The sequence below is a fragment of the Pollicipes pollicipes genome, unplaced genomic scaffold (genome assembly GCF_011947565.3).
Source record: "Pollicipes pollicipes isolate AB1234 unplaced genomic scaffold, Ppol_2.1 Scaffold_4295;HRSCAF=5057_pilon_pilon_pilon, whole genome shotgun sequence".
Taxonomy (NCBI): Eukaryota; Metazoa; Arthropoda; class Thecostraca; order Pollicipedomorpha; family Pollicipedidae; genus Pollicipes; species Pollicipes pollicipes.
In genome coordinates this window covers 10,836,830-10,857,254 of record NW_023596461.1, presented here as the reverse complement: position 1 = coordinate 10,857,254, position 20,425 = coordinate 10,836,830, and the positions used below count along the sequence as shown (strand labels likewise).

The following is a 20,425-nucleotide window of genomic DNA, read 5'->3' as shown; positions in this document are numbered from 1 at the left end:
GCATATTCATAGAGGAACGGATTAACATTCACAGCACCGCGAACTGGTGCTGGCATGTGGCGGTGAAACCAGACAGATAAAATTAGAATCTCTATTTTCGTCTCGCTGTCGCTGCGCATCTGTTTAGAGGGCAATGTCAAAATTACATAGATAAAGGTTGGCAAATTTCAAACTCCGCGCCAGCGTAGGCGACTTATACCTTGGTCACGACTATTGGTGTTAATGTTCGACCAGTTTGCTTTTAATTTCTGATAACAGGTTTCCAACTTACTGCAGCCTGCAGAAAATGCAACATCACTGAATAATGCCAAAACACTGAGGCAAAGAACAAAACTAGAACGGAATCGACAAGACACACTAATCGTGTAATTAGAAACATACAGCATGCGGGGAAAGCAGAAAATACTCAAGCAAACATGGTATAAACGTGGAACTTTGAAAGTGCGATTAGCTCAGCTGCCCTAAACTGGCCATGACATCGCAAATTGCAATTTCTTTGTTCCTGTACCTGTGGAACAATCAGTAGAACATCTCTTTAAAATTGAGACATTTTTCACTTCCACTTCTTATTTCTATTTCTCGTACTTAGCCTCTAGGAGATTTGGGGGGGGGGATATTGGACATGGGGAGAAAAGGTGCACGCAAAAGAATACAAATCGACACCTGTGCCCCCACCCACACGCACTGACCCCGCCACGGAATCACCTTCCTGTGCTTACTGATGGATCACAGCAGAAAGTCCGTATCTGGCACTCCGTCGAAGGCAGACACAGCAGACATCACAGCAGAAGGTCCGTGTCTGGCTCTCCGCCGCTGTCAGCCCGGGACTGTGTGACGTCACACTGCAACTATGCGCACTGCGCATGATGCTGACAGCGCACTGCTACTACCCGCTCAGCGTGGCCGTTAGCAATATTGGAGACTTGATCTTCGGCTTCGATCAGCCATGAGATGAAGCCAGGCTTCTTACTTCTAAGCAGGATCCAAGGTCAAGAAAATGACATGAAGCCCCACCTGTGGCTGAAGCCGATCGCTGCGAAGATTGGAACTGCGAAGTCGAAGTAGAAGCTAGAATTCATGCGCGTAACCACTAGTAGAACAGGGGAAGATGCCCTCCAGGTTTTCCGCAGTTGAGCTCTGTCACCACAATTTGGCCGGGCAATGCACCTTTCGAGGCTTTCCCATTCATAAAACACAATTTTCAGACCAGGATGTCCTCCCAGATTCCATGTTGCTTCCGGCAAATCGTGATCGGCACGTGCTCGACTGGCGTGCAGGTCCCCCTCTCCACCCACCCCCATGGTCGGCCTGATGTCAGCGGCACCCGGGGACCATGAACTTCAGCTGGCACGGTTCCAGAGCGCTGAGGCCGGTTTAGCGTTCCTTCGCCGCCGGGCTGCAGTCGATCAGACCTGACATTTCTCATCTGACGTTGTGCTCATATCGTCCGGTGATACGTTGGCACGGGTGGCATTGAGATGAGGGAAATCTCAAACGTTCTGCTCACCTGAAACGCTTGTGCTAGCGCAATGTATTTGTCTTGTCACCAAGGTGACTCGCAAAGATATCAGATTCACACCCTGGAGCGAGTTTGCAAGCTAGGAGTCGAGCGGTGAATATTTGTTGGCAGAGTGGATGGAGTATGCTCAGAGATCACAGCATAGAGAGAGAGAGAGAGAGAGAGAGAGAGAGAGAGAGAGAGAGAGAGAGAGAGAGAGAGAGAGAGAGGAGAGAGAGAGAGAGAGAGAGAGAGAGAGAGAGAGAGAGAGAGAGAGGAGAGAGAGAGAGTCGTTAGATTTTCTGGAACAGAACCGACAGTCTTCATCGTCGATATGTCATTTCACTTCTGACGCCTGCGTTTGAAAGTCTCGACAGCGGCCCGATGTGATCGGGTTCGCAGCAGGTGATGTGATGGAGTGCAACGTGATGAGCGGTACACGCTGTACGAAAGTGCGACTGACAGATGGTCGCGTAATCTTACAGTTTTACTCAGCTTAAGGTCATAAGTACTTAACTGAGATTTTTAACCTTGACTTATCTGTTGACCCGACGTCACCAGATTGAGTACATCTGATAACGTCATACGGTTGAGTCATATGACAAACTTTTGCACGGGAATTTAGCTATTGGTTTCCGAGATGGGAGACATCTGAAGCCACATGCACCATTGCGTTTCCCAAAGTCGGTTTCTGATAAAGGTCCTAGCTATACCAGACCATGAGATTAATATTAAAGCTTCGAAAAACCGTGGGCGGTCTATGGCCTACCCGGGCTTATTCGCAGCGGCATACAAGAAAAACAAGCATTTTACCTGTCGGGTGGTCAGAAATGGTGCGAAAGGTGGACAGGTTCCGAGGTTGCCGCCCTACATCGGCCTCAAGCATTGGTTAATTGTTTAAAGTTAGGCTAAAACCTGGACGAAGTCTTGACGGTGGATGAGTGTATAGCGGTTACCATCTGGTGTGTGCAACGTCCAAGAAACAGGAGGAAAGCCCGTTGCATACCTGAACGAGGCTAAACAAACCCGTACCCGGCGGCGGGCAGCCTCTGTTCAGGGTGTCGGGCGCATGTAAACAAGGAGCGGACGGGCGGCGTGAGCCACCGCCACCACGAGCGCCGGCCTGGCACCGCGCGGCGCCGTAGTGAAAGCCATTTGCATCGGTCATGAGTGCCGTCAGCAAGCATGCCGGCATCGACCGCGACACACCCTGGCGGCAGTTAGCGGCATCGCCGCGCGCCGCCTCACCTGGCGCGCAGTGCGCATGCGCGATCACCCCACGCGCGCTTCCAGCAGAGGACAGTCGGGCAGTGAGCCCTGCGGAAGTGCTGTGGGGTGGTGGTGTATGCCGGTGGCCGCCTAGGGAGCGGCTGTGTCGCAGGACGTCGGTGCAGTGACCGCCGCGTTGGACGAGCTCTGTCGAACCCGTCCACGCGGCAGGCTTGTGTCCTGGAACTTTGACAACATGCGCCAAAGGTGAGTCTTAGTGGTCGGTGACTGCATACCGACGGGACCTGAAGACAAGTTCTTATGACTGGGCGGTACATGTAATCAGAACCATGCAGGTGCCCTTTTCCGTGCCATTTTGGAGATCGCGTTATTGAGAGATATTGAAGAGAGACTGATGGATAAGGAATTTTCCCATGGAATGTATTGCGACGAATCTGGCACGTGAATCATGGCAATGCGCTGCTAGTTTGCAGCGAAGCAAGAACTTAAAATTGCTTTGAACGAACAACGAAGAAAAACTTTATAAACATCTGCATCAAAGCTCACCCACCCTCATTTTCTCACTCGTGGCTTGATCCTGGAGTCTCCTAGCTCCCCGTCTCTCCGAGGCAGGCTGTGGCCGTCAGCCACGAGGCAGCTCATGGCAGGAGCCCCACCCGAGCAGTCGCACAGACACTAGAGCAGGGTCCCTGTGCAGGGTAAGGCCTGGGAGCGGCTGTCCCCAGAAGGCCGCGGGCTGACCACACAACTCCCCTGTTGCTTAACTCTGAAGCCCCGAAGTGAACATTGTTGACTGAAAGGGCCGAAAAACGCGGATAAAACGTGACACATGCGTGACTTGGTAACCATTTATGCCAGCGGGTTCTTAAACACCTGAATATCGAGCATCAGTACGAGGTTACTTATGAAATCCTTTGGGTTACGGTGGCCGCGCGTATATTCGTGAAGCCTGTGATCAGACAAGATAATCTATCTGCGACGTTCAGCCAACAGCCGTAGCTGCCGCCGTAATGGGAAACATATTCCTTATCATATTGCGATGTTTATGGCATCTCTACGAACATTGAAACTAATTCGGACGAGCTCAGCACTACTTGCGAGCTAGATCTCCGAGACATCTAAATTGTTGTTGGTGTCACTAACGTGCCGCGAGTTGCAGTGTTGTCAAATAGCCGCGGTCCCAGCCCTTCGCGCAACCGGACTGCAAAAACATCTGATTTCTTGATATTCAATGGACCGGGGCCCAATGGGCGTGTGGATAACATCTTCAGTTATCACGTGGGCAGCCCTTGTTCGAATCTCGGTTGCACCGTAGCGCCTGAGCGTTAATGTAGCTATCAGCCGCTGGTGTTCCATAATGTGGTACGTGACGTCGTACGTTGCGTCCGCTTAGGAAATGCTTCAAACGGACCGGAGCCATTATATTTTGAAGAACATTCTGAATGCGATGAGAAAGGACACGAATGTTTCAGATACAGGCACTGGTAATGATGTTACACCATGTTACACTGTTGCCCCAAGAGACGGAAGCTATACCAAGCGCAGCAAATCTGTGTCCATCCGTTATTTGCGTTCCCAAACATCTTCACTTACGGGATATTTGACTCTGTTTTGTTCAGTCCGACATTCCGGTCTTGTCCCGTTATGTTTCCGGGTGGCGCGTGAAACCGAGACCCCTTCGTAATGAAAACAGTCTCACCGCTAGCCCACACACCAAATGTGATCTCAAACTATGCAGTAATAGCGGGCATGATTCTGGGCGAGGCCATCTCCGAGTTTATGACTCAGAGGCGTGTTGTGTTCGACAGTCTGTAGCCCATGAAAGAGCTTCACACATATGTTTCATCGCAAACACTGTTTGATACGCTATATCTGCTTGCTTGACGACGCATCTCGGCGCGTATTCTCGTCATGGGCGTGTCTGAATTTACGAGATAACGGTTCAGGTGTTACACTTTCGGATGTGAGGGCCGGTCTTCAGTATTCCCAGACATCATCTGTCCGCTTATCTTCACTAAAATAAATCAACGATTTGCTTACAACAGAGTCAACTTTCCAAAAACTAACAGGAGCGTGTTGAGGCACCACAAGAATACTTGAGACAATGCGGTTTAGCGTAAGTCATGCTGAAGAAATGCCACCCAGACATGTTTCAATTAGCACTCGTAGTCCGCTACACTTGCTCGCTTCTATCCAACTTCAGACGATCGTAGCGACGGCATTGCTGCTGTTGGCTGGAGCTGGCTGGGGTTTGTGCCGCTGGCGCCGCCGCCTGCTGGCATCTGACCGTGCCGCTGGCGCCGCCGCCTGACTCACCGGACCGCGCTCCGCCTCTCCGCCGTGGGCCGTCTGACCGGGCCATTCATTGGCGAGTGGCGTGAGGCTGTGGTCGGTGTGCAGATGAGAGTGCAGCCTGGCCGACCGCCACCGGCCGCCACCGGTCGCCACCGGCCGCCGCGTCACAGCTGGCCAGTCACTGCCTCAGTCACGGCAGCGATCGGCCTCTGCGGTCACGGCTGCGACGGTCTCGCAGCCACAGCTGGGGAACCGTACTTATGCAAAGCTGAGAAGCTGCTTCTGCACGGCTGAGTGGCTGGTCTTGCGAGCACAGCTGGAAACGCTCTTGATTTCACAGGTGGGCGTGTAGTCCTTTAGGGAGCGATTAGCGGATAACCTTGCCGTCATGCAGCGACAGGTACTCCTGCACTGAAGGCCAGGCAGTCACACCGAGTGACATCAGCTTGCGGACGGCCGCTGGGAGTGCCGGCGGCTAGGTTTGTGCTCCGGTCCCGCAGGACTGGGCGTCGGAGCCGGCTGAAGCCGTGCGGAGATTCGGCCGCCACGTACGCGCAGCCGCATGACGCCGGTAGTTGATCTCCCGCTCCCCCTCCCCCTCCCCCAGGCCGGCCCTTGCCAACCCGAAGAGTGGCTCTCGGCGGTGTGATGGTCTCTGTAAGCTCGGCTCGGCTCGCACCCAGGGAGCGGCTGAATGGGGGGGGGGGGGGGGGGCGCCGGCAAGGTGATCCGACATGCCCAGCCGGCGCGCCGTGCTCGTGTCATGTGCCGCGGTAGGCGCGTTGCACTCTCCGATACGGTCACACCCGGCCGTTGAAGTCACCGGCCGGCTGCTTCTCCGACCGCTTGTCAAACTCGCTGGAAACACATTTCGGGCGTGCATTGGGGTTCACTGGGTTCCCGAAAGCATTAGTATGAGAGATTGCTGGAGTGCATGGGCTGTCTTGAAATGGAGCTGGCCCAACACTTCAGCTCATACATTTCCGGCATGACGATGAGATCACCGCGCCTATGCAAGTACCGGGCTCTGCACTTCGGACATGGTTTGTACTTGTCCACCAACGACTGTATCTGCGCTCACGTCAAGGCTGCAGAGACCATTCATGCTGCTGCTTAGCTCGCTGAGCCGTATTGAGAGCCGAGTGTCTGAAAAAGAGCAGGCCCAGCTGGAGAATGGCACACGATTCTTCACCTGGTGGTGTCTGTATATTTTCCTTTTCTAAATACATGCGGATTGAAAGGCATCACTGTGACGTGTCTAAAGCAGTCGCACGCATTACGCAGAAAGGAACTATTGATGTTTCACGTTGAACTAATTTGTGCCTGTGATGGTTATTTTCTTTGTACATATGCATAAACAACGAAGGTTCTCCTAAGTTTTGAGGACCGATAGCCGTTATTAGTTACCTCTATCCAATTAATGCTCATAGGGGCAATACAGAACAGAAGGCTAGTAGCTCACTCCTCTACCCTCTCCCCGGTGCCTGCGTTCTTGTGTATATGCATTCGCGCACGCACCGAATGAAATTATTTCACTCTTTGTTTGCTGCTCTTCATGCTATACGCATCTACTCTGATGACAACGTTTATCAGGTAAAAGTTCTCACTTTTACAAGCTGCTGGTGGCGCTGTCACTGCATTAAATTGCCGGTTTTACGACTCATTGAGTTGACAGACTCTGCTAAATGCAGCTGAAGAAGGAGAAGGGAAGAGAATAATGGTCCATGAAGCTGTTTGTTTTCTACGTCGTTAGCCACGTGGTATTTTATTTTGTGATCGCAATCACTTCCTGGAAGCCCACGTGTGCCGTTACCTGGCTTCTTCTTGTCAATAGGCACCTGCTGGAGTGTTTTTATACCAGCGCTGGGCTGACGCAATGGCCGCTAGCAAAGCATGGTCGCTAGCAAGCAAGCAAGCTGGCCACCTGTATAAGGCTAACTACCTAGCGTCCATGTAGACGAACAAGGCGATTGGATCGCCTGATATCTGACGGACGTGCTGAAGGCTCGCCTGCGGCGTGTGCCCGTCACCTGCGCGCGAGACCGTGCGGCGTGTGGCCGCGCGTGGCTGCGGCCAGCGGAGCCCCGCCGGCGGAGCCCCGCCGGCTGTGTTGTGATGCGTCGGCGGCAGCGTGCGAGCCCGCGGGCTGGCAGGGCACGCGCCGCCCTCCCCACGGCCCGGGCTGCAGCTGGCCCCCCTACGCCCGCTCACCTTGGCTCCGCTGGTATAAATCAGACATAAATGAATGAATATAGCCGTCGGCTGGGTCATGCCTCTGCGCGCCGCCGCTCGCGCTCATCAATTATTCATCTGGTGATGTCGTGGCCGGGCCGGGCGAGCGAGCGGGAGAGCGCAGCCCTTGCCCGCCTGGCCCGGGTCAGGTCCCAGCCGTCTGGGTTCAAATACTGCTCGGCTGTTCAGCCGTAGACCTGCAAGCTTTGGGACGCTGACACGTAGGCCCGGGAGCTTTGGGACGCTGACATATAGACCCGCGAGCTTTGGGACGCTGATTCGTAGACCCGCGAGCTTCGGGACGCTGACGCGTAGACCCGCGAGCTTTGGAACGCTGGCGCATAGACCCGCAAGCTTGATGACGCTGACGCATAGACCAGCGAGCTTCGTGTCTGGCGACTAGCACGAAGCGGTGGCTCTTTTGGTCTGGAGGCGTGCAGGCCTCGCCAAGCTTGTGAACGCAAACTGAGTCGAACTACATAAGCCTTGATCGGGAGCACAGATTTTACCCGTCCTTCGAATGCTAACGAAGAAGATGTCGCCATTCTTGTGGTGATGCAAGTGGACGAAGGCGCCTAGCTTGGTGTCTGGAAGACCTGCGCCTGACGTCAGCTCGCCACCACCGTATGGGCACCACTTCAGCTGGCTGTGAGAGACCGGAACAATGGCTGACGGTGTCTGTGAAATAGTTGGCCTGCTGCAGCGCGATAGTGCGCCAGCCTGGGGCCAATCAGGGGCCGCACATCTGGCATCTGCCACAACTCTTCCAAACCTCGATTGGCCACATAGTCGCTTTAAACCCAAGTCACGATGTCGGCGAGTGCCTTGCACACAAGCTCACTTCATTATCAGAATAGTGCGAGAGCAATATGTTCTGCAACGCCGCAAAGGGCCGCGGTATTTATTACTGGAGGGAGATCGGATCGATCCCTGTCAAATAGGGCGCTTTTTGCAATCCAAAATGCATTATGTGGCCTTCGGGGCATGACTTCTGCACGTTACCAAATCATCATGCTCATGCTAATGCGCACTAATACTAATAGCTTTAAAGAGTTCAGCACTTGGAAGTACACATAAGTGAATAATTTTACACATGACCTGCTTTTTTCCGCCTTCATTTCCGCGCAGCCGCCGGTGGCGCTCTATGAAAACCGCCCGAAAATCTAACCGCATCGCCAACAACGTTGTTGGAAAAGCATCAACACATGTCTAGCACCAAGCTTGTACAACTTTGCTATGTTAGCATTGCTACGGCATGCTTGAAACTAGCGAAAACAAACCAAAACAAACAGCAAGCGACCTTCCTGTGGCGTCTTCGTCCGGCTGCGGCGGCCGCCCTGCGCGCAGGCGGCCGCCGCACGGAGCGCGGCCGGCGCGCCGTGCCGGGCTGTGGGCGGCCGCGGCGCCCAGCCCTGGCACGGTCCGACACCGGCCTAACGGCACCGGTCATGGCACGGCCGGCGCACCGCCCGCCGCCGGCGCGCTCGTCGGTGATCGGTTATCTGCGGACGCCAGGGTCGCGCCGTCTGCCGCGCCGGCGCCGGCACCGGCACGGCGGCGAGCGCGGCCGACGTGGCCGGCGCGCCGGCGCACTGCGGTCGGCGCTGCACGTGCTGTGAAAACCAGGCGCATGCGGGAAACGGCTTGTGCCTGTTGGGGCCTAGTGTATGGTTCAGTGGTGGACGGTGTTAAAGCCAACTGATCCAACAATTAGTTTTGAGATGGCCAGCCCATGTTCGTTTGGGTGTGTTCGACTTTCAATCACTCTAGTAGTGAGCAAAATTATATAACAAAGTTTTGAACACGCGTACTTTGAACACGCGTGCCGTGGGCGGAAACTTCGGATTAAGGCAGAAACGGCAGCCGTGATGTACCCGTGAGGTCCGTGTCAGCTGTGTCACCGCATCACTCGTGTCTTCTAAGAATTCTCTGGCACTCCTTTCCTCCGTCTCAGCTGCGTCCTCACGTGTCCCGGGCGTCTGATACGTACGGCTCCGATGTCACCTGCATCTCCCACGTCCCTCACGTCGCGTCACCCGCCGGGGGCGTGTCTCCGGCGGTCGCCGTCTCCGGTGTCTCCCGCGCGTCTCCGGCGCCCGCGCCGTCTCCCCGCCGTGCCGCGGCGGCGGACCGGTGCGGCACGTCTGCGGGGCAGCACGTCCTGCGCCGTGAGGACGGCGGCGGCGCGGCGCGCGGCCGGTCCCGGCGCCGGCGACGGCCGGCTGGGAGCGGCCGCCGGGCTGACGTCAGCCGGCCCACGTGACCTCGTGGGCCGCACGTTTCCGCGATCATTAGAGCGGCCGGCGCCGGCGGCTCGTACGTCGGCGGGGCGTTCCGGACGAGCGGCTCGTGAGCTCCTCCCGGCCGAGCTGGGGGATATGGCGACGCGACAGCCGCCGGTGCACCTCAGGTGTCATGTGGCGCATGCGCTGTGGAGCGACTGCCAGCGACGTCCCTGTACCTGTCGTCTTTTGAAGGCTGTCGGACCCATTCAAACGGAAGTCGGGCTTGATTGGGTCTGTAGTGGTATGTGTATTACACCACCTGTGCGTCATCAAGAAAATTAGCGTGGTGGTCGCATTAAAGAGGCGGAAACTACTCCACCGCGACCGCGGGCGTGCATACGGTGATGGTTGGCTCATGCCGCTGGTCGCTGGTGCGTAGTTCGTCGACGCATCCAGGGATCTAATCACAGACTGCCGTTACTGCGCCTTTACCCTCATGGCCATGCTTGCGAAGTTTGGCACGGCAGGTGTTTAATGTTCACATTTTGCCATCAGAAGATTCTCATTTTGTTAGTTGTTTCACTCTCCTTTTATCAGCGTCCTTCTCTCCGTGTCCATAGCATCGCTGGCGCTCGATAGGCAAAAATGTATCACAAATCTTGAAATAAGTAGAAATAGCTACCGGAGTACTTGCCATTATGGCTTGACGACAGCGAAGTCAACGTGGCTCCAGTTTGGTTTGTTATCCCATCAAGCGTTGCATCGTTTCATTCGGCCACTTTCCCGCTCTGTTTTGCACACTGAGTGCTATTGCTGGCCACCAGTTAAGACGTGGTGACAACTTTTACCCCACGAAACCGGTTTATTCCCTGTAAATGAGGAAAGAAGACCACCATACTATGAAAAACGCACAGCCCATTGTTTCCCACGTTTGTTCACGGCTGCACATGGTGGTATTAATGGGCGTACTCTTTTACCAAAGGTGTTGCATATCCGTCTAGGGATGCCAAGCTGTAGATGACCACCGCGAGCCTTTCAGAAGGAACCTCTCAGAATTTTTCGAAGAAGCCGCCAGCTGTGGACCCGCAGATGATCGGTACTTAGGCCTCAGAAACCAGGGAGACGCGCTGGTCTAGCGCTTGGTCGGCTGGTCAGACGCGCTCGTCATCTGGTCGGATGTGCTGGTCATCAGATCAGATGTGCTGGTCAGATGTGCTGGTCGTTTAGTCAGATATGTTGGTCAGACGTGTCGTTGCCTGCCCAAATGCGCTGGTCAGATGTGCTGGCCAGACATGCTGGTCAGGTGTGCTGGTTGGTCGGACGCGCCGCTCAGAGAAGCCAGTCATGCGGTCGGATACGCCGGTAAAATATGCCGGTCATCTGGCCAGATGTGCTGATCAGATGTGGCGATGGGCTGTCCCAAGATCCCTCGCGGTCTCAGCTTAGCCGCTGCAGCCGGTCAGCCCCGGCGCCCCCAGCAGGAAGTTGGGGATAATTCAGCGGCGACCACCGGTATGAGCACGGCAGCGAATCGAAGCTGGTGGGATTAGGCCCAAAGAGCCCTTCGATTCAGTCATTTCCATGGAGTGTCGGGTTCATGTGGTGCTTTCTCTACATTACAGACCCGATGCTTACGTCTCTGCGTTCATGGCCCCCCTCCATCGCAGAGTGCATGATCAGACCTCCCTCCGCCTTCCAGTTTGGTATCGCACCTCGTGTCTGTGGACAGCGCACGCACCGCTCGGTGCACCTGTCCGCAGGAGAGCCGGTAGCTTCTTTCTCGAGCCCTCGGGTCAGGGTTGCCTCCACGGAGGCCAGCTCGCATAGCAACCCGTCGCTGGCAGCCAACCGAAATCGACCGCTCGCCATCACCGGCTATCAGTGATTAATATTAAAACCAATTATCTGATGAATTATTGGAGCACGTGGCCTCTCCAAGGGGGCTGCCGGAGGTCCAGGCATGACTCTTCTCTCCCGGGCAGCTCAGCCCTCTCCAGCGCCCCCACCCCGCCCCACCCCGCCCACCAGCCGGCGGCGGTCGGCTCGCGAGCTCGCGATTACAGCGCAATAGCCAGCCGTCTGCGGCGCCATGCCCGGCCGGGGACGGCACTTAGGCCACCCGATCGTGCCGATATCTTATACGGCGCCGCGGCGAAACTGAGTGACCGTGGCAGTTTGATATGCAGAGGCGAGCGCTCGAGGTCTGCTGAGAATGTCCGTGGCGTGGATGGCGCCGCAGCCGCCGCCGCCGCCGCCGCCGGGCGCGCTGACCGGTACCGGCCCCGCCGGTGTGGTCCGTCCAGCCGGCGCGGGGCCGCGTGCAGCGGACCCCCAGCTGGGCACGGCCGGCGGAGCAGACTCGCGCGGCCGTGACCGCGGCACGGCGCGTCGGTACGTCCCGCACGGCCGGCCGCGCCAGCCGACCGGACCGGCCGAGTGCAGCCGACCGAACCGCCCCACGCAGCCCGACCAAACAGACTCGCCGCGGACGGCCAGACCGACCCGACCGACCGACGCCAGCAGACCACGCGTCGCAGATACCCATGGGGCCGGAGGGACCCGTCGCTTCATCCGTCCCGCCGTAGTCAGCTCCGTCCAGCTGACAGCCCAGCTGCACAGCCGCTGAGGCCCGGACGGCTGACCTCGCGGCGGTGCGGTGCAGCCGGTCGGCCGGGGTGCGCCGGCCGGCGGCGGCTCCTCCTCTTGTTTACAGCGTGTCTGCAGGCCGGCCGCCGCCTCAGCAGCCGCCGTCGTGGCCGATGCGCTGATGGATGGGGTCCATTGTCCTGCGAGAGGTGGCGTGCCGCGGCCGGCGCGCGGCCGTGACCCGTCCGCCGCGGACGGCGCGCCGACATTCCGGGCCGGTCAGCTGATCAGAGGAGGGGAGCGTGCGAACGGCGCCCGCTTCCGGACGCCACCAACCCGCTGACGGCGGCCAGCCTGCCGGCGTCAGTGCCCGCCGTCAGGCCGCGCCACGCCGCGGACAGAATGCTAAGAGGCTCGGTCGGCTCGGCCGCGTCCAGAGATGACTGCTCTCCGCATGCCGACGACTGGTTTTCAACAGCACCCTGAAATGCTGCGGTTAACTTCGGGAAGATGGATGGCTCGCGCGGACGTGATGCTGTCAAGTACAATGTCGGTCGTTACAAGAGGAGACGGCTTGGGCAGATCTGTGCGCTGTGAAGTCGCACCGGATGCCGAAAGGGTGGCGAGGGATGGTGTGTCGTCAGCATGTGGCTGGGATTAGGCGAGAGCTCATCGAGCCTCGGAATTTTTCATCAGAACTGCCCGGGCTGGTGCCGAGTCCTTTTCGCGTAGCTCGCCTCGCTCACTAATCTATGACTCGTGCCGGTGGATGTTCCCCGGGGAATCCACCCCTGCTCAAGGGTGTGGGCTTCCGCAGCAGGCATGCCAGTATGGAGGCCATTCACTCCGGACGGTGGACTTTGTACGCTAGAGACTGTATACCCTGAGACTGGCCGCCTGGAGAAGCGATGGTGAGGCACATCTACCGCCTGGAGAAGCGATGGTGAGGCACATCTACCGCCTGGAGAAGCAATGGCGAGGCGCATTCTACCGTCTGGAGAAGCGATGGCGAGGCACATCTACCGCCTGGAGAAGCAATGGCGAGGCACATCTACCGTCTGGAGAAGCGATGGCGAGGCACATCTACCGCCTGGAGAAGCGATGGCGAGGCACATCTGCCGCCTGGAGAAGCGATGGCGAGGCACATCCACCGTCTGGAGAAGCGATGGCGAGGCACATCTGCCGTCTGGAGGAGCGATGGCGAGGCACATCTACCGTCTGGAGAAGCGATGGCGAGGCACATCTACCGCCTGGAGAAGCGATGGTGAGGCACATCTACCGCCTGGAGAAGCGATGGCGAGGCACATCTACCGTCTGGAGAAGCGATGGCGAGGTACATCTACCGCCTGGAGAAGCTAAGGTGAGGCACATCTACCGCCTGGAGAAGCTATGGCGAGGCACATCTGCCGTCTGGAGGAGCGATGGCGAGGCACATCTACCGTCTGGGAAAGCGATGGCGGGCTGATCTACCGTGCGGATAGGCGATGGCGAGGCATATCTACCGTCTGGAAAAGCGGTGGCGAGGCTTATCTATCTTGCGGAGAGGCGATGGCGAGGCACATCTATCGCCTGGAGAAGCGATGGTGAGGCGCATCTACCGTCTGGAGGAGCGATGGTGAGGCACATCTACCGCCTGGAGAAGCGGTGGCGAGTCACATCTACCGTCTACGTCCTGTTTGGCAGTGTCTCGCTGCATTTGAGCGTCTCTCCGGCGCCGCAGCACAGCCGCCGGCCAGCTCCGCCAGCTCTTGGCCGCGCGCCGGGCGGCCAGCCGGCCGTCAGATGCGCCGCGGACAGCTTTTTGTCCGCCGCCGCGTCGCCCGGCTCCGTGTGCCGACACATACCTGCGGCTCCGTGCGCCGACACATACCTGCGGCTCCGCTGTGAGAACGCGGCCGATACGGCCGCACGAACGCGAACGACGGGCTCGGGGAGATCTCTGGCTCCCGGCACAGGGAGACCTCCGGGCCCTCGGCACAGGGAGATCTCCGGGCCCTCGGCACAGGGAGATCTCTAGCCCTCAGCACAGGGTGCTATCCAGCGTGTGGCGCTACACGCCCGGGAATGGCATGCATTTGATCCTCATCGCTCGTGAGATGCACGCTAGCATGCAGCACGCAACCCTGCAGCATAGTGCTAAGAATGGTGCACACGGCGTTGTGTTCGTGTGGACCGCAACGCGTCGAGTATCACGTATCAGCTGGCGCACCCTGAACCCGTGAACCGATCACTGACCATGGATCAGATGCACTAACCAGAGGCTTTGTGCACGTGACGCGACCGAAACGACTGTGCATGTGAGTTACCGTCTAATTACCTCCCCTCTGCATATTGTAGCAGGTCAAACACACCGAGGCGTAGTGAAGAGCTAAGTTTTATCCGGCATTGCTTACAAGACCCATTCCCGCGTGATGCACGTCGTTCGTTCTGAAGCGCATGCCATAACACACACAAATTCACGCCACATCCTCTGAGGGAGCGATGGGCGGAGGTGGCGCCCGTTCCTGACCTGTGACGCTGCTCCGTCTATACGCTTCGCTTTGTGAGCTCTCCAATCTCACGGTTAGCGACAGACATGTTGCAGCTGCTTTCGATTTAAGCCAGCGGCACGTCAATGGTCTCTCAACTGAAGGGTTGATCCCCGTGGTATGATTTTCGTACTCGTACTCGGCGATCGTGCCTGCGCAGTTCAGCAGATGCGGCGGCTACGCCGTCTCGACCCTCGACTATCAGAGCACAGCATCGAGGCACCAGGCTTCTTGTTCTAGATCAGGAGCTCAATGCGGCTCCTAATCCCGGTTTTGGCCCCGGTGGGGGCGCCCCCTCGCTCCGCTGCACTGCAGGTGCAGGGCCCTATCGACGCCGCCGCGCCGATAGCGCCCACAAAGGCCAACCTAGGTATCAGTAAAGCGCACGCTTGTGCACGAGCCGGGCTACGATACGCCTGTCTGGCAAACGACGCCGGCTGATGGTGCAATATCCACCGCGATACTGCTGAAGCCTCAGCCGGGCCCCGCCCCACCACGGTCCAGCGAGTCGAGCCGGCATACCGCCGGTCCAGTCCAGCCAGCAGGGCGGCAGCTGACTGCCGGCGGCACCCTCTCGCGTGATAGGCGGCCTGAGCGGCACCTGTCAGCTCGTGCCTGCGCCGCTAACTGAGGCGCCGACGACGGGAGGGCGGCCGGGCCGCGGGGGGCGGGCAGGTGGGTCAGCGGGCCACGCTCGCCTCGGCACCGGCGGCGCCGCGTTGCAGTGGCGCCGACCCATTTCCCGACGCCGCGTCCACCCCACGCGCTCCACGCACCCCGGCCGGCGCGCGCTCGGAAGTGGCCCAGCGCCGGCTGCGGTAACGGTCCGCCGACGGCCGCTCTCCAGCGCCGGCCCGGCGCGGACGGGCGCGCGCGCCGCCGGCGGCCGCAGCGCGCGGGCTCCCGGCTCCGCGGCGGCTCCAGCTGCCGGACAGGAGCGGCTGGGCCGGCGTCCACAACGGAAATGCAAACAAGCGGCGTTCAGCCCGACCCGCCTACTGCGCGGACGGCTGTTGCGGGGCTGAGTAATGCATTGCTCAGTTTCTGATATGCATTGCAGCGACTTTCAACAACCGCAGCTGCAGTGTATGTCGCAGGCTACGGCAGCACGTGCATCGAAGCGGTGGCTCGGAGCATGTGATGGATATGGAAAGAACGGCGAAGGTGTGTCTCCAGCGAACTCATGCTCGGCGGCGAATGTGACTCAGCGCCGCCCCAACAAGAAATGAGCCATCCACTCACTGCAACAGGAAATGCATCGGGGCAGAAGCAGGTCAGATGGAAACGGATGCACAGTTTCATTGCAACTTCAGCAAGCTGTGTGCATGGGGTCTGGAGAACGGCCAGTGTCGCCAACCATCCAAGCCTTCGCTTTGTTTGCCACTCAGCGTCCCTGTGAAGGATCCCATACCAAACAAGATCAGCTCTTAATCATTGCGTCACCCACCGACTACTGGTCCGCTTAGTGTTATCTTTACAAGTTGTCACCATCAGTGGTGCAGAGCGCCACCGGGCATGCTCCGCGTCCTGCTTCTGTTGACAGTGCTCTTGGCGGTTACCACGGCCTTAACCTCAGACCATGCCTTTGTGGTGACTGTACCGGGAGGTGCGGATTATCGTTGCCCTGATCTGACCGAGCGGGGTCTTGGTGGTGATACCTTCATTCCTATGACGTCACTGGGAATGACTCACACGTTGGCAGCTGCTAAAACGGTACGGCCATACGCCAACGGCGCTGTCTGTTTTGAATACGTAGGCCGATGTTGGTTGCCATGTCCGTAGCTGACTTTTTTCTCGACTCAAGTAACAACTGTCCGCACGTACTTCCATGATCGTAAAATAATAGTCTTGAACATTCTTCTATAAATGCCACGCAATTCTAAACTGTTGATATTTGGGGAAAAGAGCTCCGATGTCGTTTCTCTCGCAACGAGCAACTCATCACGCTCCTGCGGAAGTTTGTCCCCCCCGCTGGGGTCCGTCTTGCATCCCCACATCGGTACCAATGCCCGCTAATTTACCCGCACGTCCCCAACGCCTCCTCCTCTGCGTGCAAAACACCATCAGCGATCGTTTCAGCGCCAGCACGGGAGCTCGAGGGCGCAGTGACGTCAGCGCGTGACGGGCGACCGTGACACGCGCTGCATCGAAGGACACGTTTGGTGACTTCAGCAGCCAATGAATAATCAAGACGTCACGCTCAATTTGTGCGATAACTCATTGTCGGCCGGCGGCGCCCCCTAATCCAGAGCCGGCCGGGCTGGTGCGCCGGTCGGCCCTCTGCCGGCCGGCCCCGGATGGCGCGGCGGCCGGTCCTGCCGGTCCTGGTCCGTCCTCGACCGGTCTGCAGGCCCGGCCGTGCTCGGGCCGCCGGTCGGCCGGCCGACGTGTGAACTAGGTACGTTGCTCCCGCGCCTCGGCCGGCGCCGCACCATATGGTCAGGCTCCGCACTGCCATTAATATCGGATCGGACGGGGCGCGTCCAGGGGTAACGGCACGCGCGCGGACCGGCTGTCCACTTCGGCAGGAGTGCCCTGCCACGGGAGAGCGACTGTACACGGCGGCAGTAGCACTCTGCCACGATAGAGCGGATGTCCACAGCGGCAAGGCCACTATGCCACGGGAGAGCGGCTGTCCACTTCGGCAGGAGCACTCTGCCACGGGAGAGCGGCTGTACACGGCGGCAGGAGCACTCTGCCACGATAGAGCGGCTGTTCACTTCGGCAGGAGCACACTGCCACAGAAGAACGGCTGTCCATGGCGGCAGGAGCGCTCTGCCACAGAAGAGAGTCTGTCTACCGCGGCAGCACCACTATGCCGCCACAAATTTGTTTTGTCTACTTGCCAGCCCCGTGGCAATGCGTGAGCTCATGCTCGCATGCAACTCACAGGGTCTTCGTCAAGTCACAAGGTCTGCCCAGCTCCTCCACCTGCCGGTGGGTGCGTCTCCGACACCTGCGCCGGCCCGGGCGAGCCATCAGCGCCTGTCCGCCAGCCCATGTTTAGCGCGGCGGCGGACACCGCCACCTCGACTCCGTGATGAAATCGTCAGCGGACACGGCGGGGGACGGGCCAGAGCCCGGCCGCGGTGCCCTCGCCCGCCCAGTTTGGCCCGCCGGCGCCCGCCGATACCGTACCAGTCGCTATCTGATATGCATAAGCGGGCCGCTGGCCATGCTCGTGCATCATCGGCTCGCGACGCTGGTCGCCGGCCGGCCGCGCCGGTGTCTTTGAAACGGCTGACGCGTGGGCGCGCCTGGCAACACTGCAGCAGCGGCGCGGCCGGCGCCCGGCCGGGCGTGATCGTGATGTACCCAGCGTCACGAGTATGGGGCGCGCCGCCGGCCGGGGTCGGCCTCGTGACGGACCGCACACCTCTGCCGCTGCAGCGGCGGCCCGCTGCCGGGCTGGCGGCGGCGCGGCTAGCGCCTCTCGTGCCGGAGTGAGAGAGTGCAGGGAGCGCTCGCGGGCGGCACGGTGGACTCGGACGCGAAGCGCGGGGAGGCGGGATAGAACCCGCGGTCGAAAACAGCCTCTAACCATGCCAAACAGGGATTCGGGGATTAACGATGCCAAACAAGGAAGTCTACGCAAAAAAAGGCTGGCTGGACGGGGCGTCCTTGTGGTCGCCGGTCGGTACCAGAGGCAGTTCACAGGCTGACAGCAGTGATTAGCTCGGCGCGACACCACATGTGGCGACACCTGGGCGCCGTAGCCCTCGTGTCGCGCGCCGGCGCCTGCCGAGCCCCAGCCGGTGCAGTGGAGCCTGCACACGCCGCGACAGCCGCCTCCGAGTACACACAGCTGGGCATTTCGGCTCGGCTGGCACCCCAGGTGCAGCATGCTCAGTCGGCTGTGGCCGCCGCGTCTGCAGGGTGTTTGCGGAAGTGGTTTACAGTTACCGCTGGCGCGATGATGCAGTTTCGGAGGCTGGCACGACTGTTGGCGCTGGATGCGGAGGGCTTTTACTCACTTTCTTGACGTGGAGGCTATTGTTATTGTGCAATTTAATCGTCTGATTTCATGCCGCGTGAATGAATCCGTCCACATGCCCCTTGACCCTATTGTTTACATTGAGCCCACGTCTAGATCCCACTACCGGACGTTATGCTACGTAGCATAGGGACTTAAGCGCAGGGTGGAGACAGCCCGAAGGAAACGATATATCTCGAAGATCCCAAACCGCAGAATGCAGTAACAAGCTTCCAGAAATAAAAATCGTCCTCTATCAGCGCCTCGTGTCAGCACTCTTTATCTCCGGCTGAGGCCACGTGTTGCTAAGGACGCACTCGCCTCCCAGCCAAATGGCCTAAGCACGGACCATGTGCCCCTCCGCCGCAAGCAGCGCACTGCCTCCATAACGGCTAGGTTGTTGGCCGTGGTGCATACCATTTCCTGGTGAAAGATTCTCCTTTTGCATGTCGAACCCAGTAAACCCGCCATTAAAGATCCCGACCTGGTATCCAACGATGCAGGCGATTCCACTTAGGCTAAAGCAGTCAAATAATTATTGCATCCTTAGTGAAAACAGGTGCTGCGTTGCGTATGCCATGCGTCCGTTTTTGCCTGCCTTCAAGCAGGTATGCCGGCGTGCATGCCATCTCTGTAGATGGGGGCTGTTGTCACGCCGTGCTCCGCTGCCGACCGACCCGGCCGCCGTAATCACCTGAGCGGACAGACCTGGCCAATGTCGCCCGAACACAGCAAAACATGGCCATCAGACTGCGGGAACCCCCTTGGGAAAGCCCCATTTCTCTGTGACAGCGTGGGGTTAACCAGGTTCGCGAGCATTTGTGGCAGCGGCATCGTTTGGCCGGAGGTCACGCCATGTATTCTCAGCCGGCGTCGTCGCTGCCTAGTGCCCAACCTGCAGCTAATTCATGGCTGCGGCTAGCCACACCACACATTCTGTCAGCTTTAAGTGTTGCATCAGCACTATATATCATGGTCGCCCACAGCCATTGTTTGGTTGTCGGACAACACGTGTCTGCGCCAGGGCCTCACAAGACAAGAATACGGGCTCCGGTCGTAACCAGGTAGGCGCGCCGGACTTGGACACTCGCTTGTTTCTCTAAATTACGTAGCGAGGTGGGTGTGCAATGTGAGCCGGCGGTCCGCGGGGCCGGGTGAGTCGGCGGGTCGCGGCTCCCCGGCGCCGCCGTCGCCGCTTTATCGGCTCACATCCGCGAGCACCGGCCTGGCGCCGCTGGCGGCTGCGTCGCCATGGCAACGGCCCGGCCGCGCAGACCGCTCGGCTCCGTCCGGGTCGCCCGGGTCGCTCGGGTCGCCGCCGGGGTAGGTCGCGCCCGCCGCAGCCGGGTAGAGAGCGGTGCATCAGAGTTGCGGCGTACCCGCTGCAGCCGCCGTAGCGGCGGCGTGAGCGCAGAGACGGCGTCCCCGCGCCGGAATTGTCTCGGCTGCTTTGGGGTAGGTTACGGTGTGCCCAACCCAGGGTGATGTCAGTTTTGGCTCATGCTTGGGTTTGACAACTCATGCGGAGGTAACGGTCGCGCCTGCTTGTGTTTATTTTGCCGGCGCTCTTTGTGTGGTAGATAGCTTATCGCCGATAAAGGCGTTGTTTTACCGACAACATACGAGCGTTTGAGCATGAGCGCTTAGTGTTGGCTTACATATCAAAGAGTAGACTGACACGTTCTCGGGTAATCTGTGCACATGGACGGTCCGTGAGTTGCTAAGTGCTGGCCGAGTATACCACGCAGCGAGGCCCACCCTGCCAGCACAGGCCGACTCCAGCAGACAGCACGGAGATTGTGTACCAGCCATTATTAATGGTCATGCGCAGCTTCTCAACGTGATCGGGTCTTGAGAC

The 20,425-nt window shown here is 58.7% G+C and overlaps 1 protein-coding gene across 1 annotated transcript in view; it reads left to right on the top strand.

Moving 5' to 3' along the window:
• The first annotated feature begins 2,826 nt into the window (after positions 1–2,826).
• Positions 2,827–20,425, top strand: part of LOC119096858 (serine/arginine repetitive matrix protein 2) — a 56,125-nt gene continuing 38,526 nt past the window's right edge. Inside the window, exon 1 of the mRNA XM_037219820.1 lies at positions 2,827–2,974. The gene's annotated coding sequence lies outside the window, so the exon portion shown is untranslated. The remainder of the gene's footprint in view (positions 2,975–20,425) is intronic.